A 4,939-nucleotide genomic window follows, 5' to 3' on the forward strand; every position below is an offset into this window, starting at 1 on the left:
CATTATTCTAAAATGTTTCTATGTGGAAATTTCTCTATTTGTCATAAAAATCACTTCTTAGTGAGCTTTAACACAAGAATGCGACAAATTTTCTTTTATCCAAGAGATTGTTTAGTCAATGATCTCTTGCACTGTTCTACTACTATTTATAATTTAAAAAAATATCCTATGTTTCTATTTCTCATTAAGAACTGGTATCCTTTTATTTTTATTTTTTATTGGATGTTTTTTGTTGTAGTTTGTTCAAAATTTATCGTTTGTTCATCAATTGTATCTCATAGCTAGCCATGATCTTAAGGTTGTATCAGATCCTTGCACATCATTACAACCAATGTTTGTACCTTAATGACTGTGATTCTTTCTATTTTCCAAATAATACAATTTTTCAGTCTCTACTTGCCAAAAGATAATCTCTCTTAACTCACTTAAAAACCTCAAGAACCGAACAATCCTTAAACATATCCTTTGAGACAACATTAATTCAAAGTATAACAACTTGGACAACAATGCATAGGTAGCTACATGCATGAAAAGAACACAAACATTATAATCTATTTATCAGCATTTCCCTAAAAGACAATATCTTGGACAAATGAGACTCATTTCTTGATAATGAAAGGACAATGATAATATATAAATTTCCTCTGTCTCGTGAATATTTTTTTCAATTATGCATATTTCTGAAATATACTGCCAAGGGATGAACTTTCCATCCACTTCTGAGCATCCACGCATGAATTTCACCTCAGCTTAGCATAATAAAGAAACAAAGGATCAATGGGCACGAAAATAGTTGTCTCTTAAATCACAAGAAGGTTGCAACAATACAACTCTTGCAAATATTAAACAAGTCAATAGGAAACATATGTTGTCTCAATGCTTCTAAAATCAAATCAAGGCCTCCTTGCTTGTCCTAATTGAATCAAGAAATTTTTTTTGTATCAATTCCTCTTTCTCTCTAGCCACAAAACACTTTACTCGAAACAAGCAAATCAAGATCTCCTTACTTGTCATAATTGAATCAAGAAAAAAATATGTATTAATTCCTCTTTGTGAACCCAAACTAGTAGAAAGCCCAAAATACACTTCAAAGCTTCAAACATGGCAACAATAAGTTTTTAGAGCCATATCTCAATGAAATCTCCTTATAATGATAGATGAGAAGCTAAACTATAATCTAGGGAGTGCACCTAAAAACCTATAAAATGACATAGAACCAATAACAAGAGAACAAAACAAAAGACATGAGCTTGGAACATATAACCCCTCACTTTTCAAGGTGACCAATAGGTAGATAAAGTTAGCCAATGGGGACCTGTCAAACTTGCAGTGGAGGAAGAAGAGTTCAATGTTGTAGGCCTTGTAGCCCTTGTTGTAGGTCTAGATGGTCCTGATAATGCCCGAGAAATAGATTCTCAATACTAGGGAAAGAATAAATGTTAAGTTGAATAATGGAAAATAGAGTATCTACTATAAAACAAGTCATGTTATGGACAAGGACAAGCCAGTGCTGGCATCTTTGTATAAATAAATAAAAATTCATGGTTTTATGGAAACAGTTGAAAAGTAGCTTGGGATAAATGAAAAAGTTGACATGCTACTAGAAATAAGGTAGAATAGTTATGGTGCTATTGGTAATTTATTCAATGGTTTTCCTTAATTAGGGCATCTAAATTGGATATATAAAACTAGAAGATTTAGTTTTTGTCATCTTGCCTTCTCTTAGCATGACTATGATTATAACATGTGTAAAACTCCCTGTAGAAAGTAATGGAGCACTTATTGTCACAATAAAATCTAGTTTCTTGTTGGTATGGCTTTGCAAACCATCAATATAGTAAACTGGATAGCATAGAAAAAATTCACAGAAACCAAGGTAAAAATATGAAATTTTGAAGCGTCCACATAACAGTTCAATCCCAAGTAAAACCAATGACCAACAAAGAGGGATACATTCAAAAATCCAACCACAAGCATTGATATATTTTTTGCAATCACGATCATGATGATAAAATCCTCAAAATCTATGGTCTCTAAAAGGAAAAGAACCAATAAATTATGACACGTTGTACTTCCTTATAAAAGCCTTCGAAATAAGATTCAAATACACTGTTTTTTTACTAAAGGCCAATCTATACCAAAAATTAATTGGCAATGGCTCAATGTCAAAATAGAGAAAAAATTGAACACTACATGCAATAGGTGGCTCTCCTAGGGTGCACACTTAGCCCTGGTTAAGTTTTATCCTCGAGGCCATCCAAGTCCAGTTGAATTTAATTTATTTTGAACAGCAGCTCTCAAATGATTCATAAAATATTTCATCAGTATATTTTTTTGGGTGGATTATTTTTTACTTATAGGGCATAGAAATGCATATGCCTCTACTCACACTTACAAAATAAACACAAATGGTCATTGTAAGACTATTTTTTAAGTTGTTGTGTGTTATCTGAGGAGGAGACGGCAAGCACACAACAATGTGAAGCTAAATTTGAAATAGCAATTAAAGGCAGTTGGTTGTAGGGGTTGTAGAAGAAGAAATATTTTTGTTGAGAAAAAGGATTCAGTGAATTAAGACACAAAATAACATTTGCCACGTAATGGAATTTTAGTGCATGGATTACAGAAAATAAATAATTTTGTTGAACAAAATCATTAATTGATTTATAGTTATAGGTCGAGAAAGGAAAATAAAGGCATGAGGAAAAGAAAGGAGTGGCATTGGAATCCTCGAAAAGGTTTTCTATAGCCCTGGAAACTATAGGACACTAATGATCAGCCTCTTAAGTGATTGCAGACTAGCTTAATAGGTCTACCAGCTCCACCTTGTCCACGTCTAAACCCTAGCTTCAACACTGGAAACTTAACTGGTCTAAACCCTAGCTCCAATCGATTGCTAAATATCACCTACAGTGACATAATAAAACATTTAAAACCACTATATTCTTGCATCGGATACCCAAAGTTGAATTATAATATGTGTCTAAAACCACTATCAACTTCTTGCATAGGATAACCAAAGAATAATTATAATACAAGCTTTGGGAACAAGATCCCCCAAGGACAGTTTTGGGGCTAAAAGCCCATGTTTTGGTCGAATTTTGTACTAAACTTGTAAAGACTCCACATTTTGTGGTTGCGGAGTGCGAAGGTGTCATAAGTCATAAAGGGTTGTCCACCCTTAGTTTTATAAAGCAAATTCGGCTATAAGAGATCTACCCATGGTCCGCGAACCATGGGATTGTATAAAAGAGCTAATCTCTAAGTAGTTTTAGAAGGAGGAAGTGGAACTAACAAGATAAGATATTCATAGCTCTGAAGTAAGAAGTCTATGTTTCGGGTCATAGCATAGGTAGAGGCTCTGCAGCTGAGTGCACAGAGGCCTAGGGTGGAAGTCCGCAGCTGAGTGCTGGGACCCCTACAGCTGTGTGTGCAAGGTAGATAGAGTCTGTAATTACTTGGAAATATCAATAAAGAAGAGTATTTTGCAATTCTATATCTTTGTTTCTGATTAATGCATTGTTATTTTATGTATGAATTCCTTTTTTTGATGTGCGAATGAATGCAATTACATTGGATAACTAAACGCAATTAAGGATATATGTTTATGTGGTACTAACCATGATTATATAATAAGATAAGTAAGACACTTAGACTAGTTTATGAATCTGCACGGTACGCTGCCATAGAAGCGCGAAAGTACCTAAGCCGCAGGGTAGGTTTGTGCGAAGGGAAATCATACCCTTTCGCAAAGGTATTGAAGGGTGGAATAGAGAGCTCATTTGGCAATCCCTAGAATGAAGTGACCTATGCAAAGGCAGGAATAAAGGGAATAAACTAAAATCACGACCATGTCAGGTGCAGAAACTTGGTTCCATCACCCCCCCATACTGCTTCGAGTGAGACTTCAGTCTGCGCTCTGCGAACTGATGCCGAAAGGGCCAATAGTGTAGGGATTTGTTTGGCTAATTAATGTTGAACCTAGGTCAAGCCCCCTCAAGCCAAAAAATGGTTCCGTTGTTGGGACCAAAATCTACATAAGAGATGTGTGATGTCGTATCACTGGAATCCAACTAAGAAAGAGATCGGAGACTGGTTGGATAGGAAGATCCATGAATTCGTGGCGCAGGAGAACAGAAACCCACGACTGACAAAGGAACAGTGGTTGGACAGATACCTATATACAGAGATCCATGAAATATTTTTCTGCTCCTTTCCGATTGAGCTATACGAGTGGATCATGAAGCTAGCAGATAACCAAGGAAGGTGGAAACTTGATGGTCCTATTGTGTGGACCCTGGAGCTAGTACAGAAATTGGAAGCATCTGAGGACAAGATCACCCACACTGTCAATCATTGGCTCGATCATGTCATAGGAGGATTTGTGACTAATTCGCGGTTGACACCTCAGTCAGCTACAACGAGGCAGAGCGACGCTTTTTCAAAGGACCACGAGGTAAGTACGTGAAATCTTTGAATACCTGGATTAAAATGCTATTGTACGAAAAACAGGTTTATGCATCTGCCTTGATGTTTGGAGCTAAGAAAAGTGGAAAATCTTACAGGAACGAAGGAAAAAAAGGTCCTAAATATAGTTTATTGATCTCACCTCCGCGAGGTGACAAAGAAGGGATAACACAGGTTTCTCCACAAAGTGCTATTCAGTTAATAAGACAAGGATTCCCGCAAATACCACCTCCACCCACACCACCTCCAACTTCACCACCATCACCTGCAACTTCACCCATACCACCTCCACCTCCACCACAGTTCAGTATGGAAAATTTAGTGAAGTTTCCTTTGTTCAAAGGCTTGGGGAATGAGGACCCAGACCAGTTCTGGTTCGTCGTGAAAGTTGTATGGGAAGCTCAGGGCATTACAGATGATCACATAAAGAAGGTGACATTGGTTAGTGCTCTGCAGGATCATGCGCTAACTT

Source organism: Pinus tabuliformis, chromosome 4_1, assembly GCF_031772625.1.
Source record: "Pinus tabuliformis cultivar Carrire ecotype Pingquan chromosome 4_1, CPIR1, whole genome shotgun sequence".
NCBI lineage: Eukaryota > Viridiplantae > Streptophyta > Pinopsida > Pinales > Pinaceae > Pinus > Pinus tabuliformis.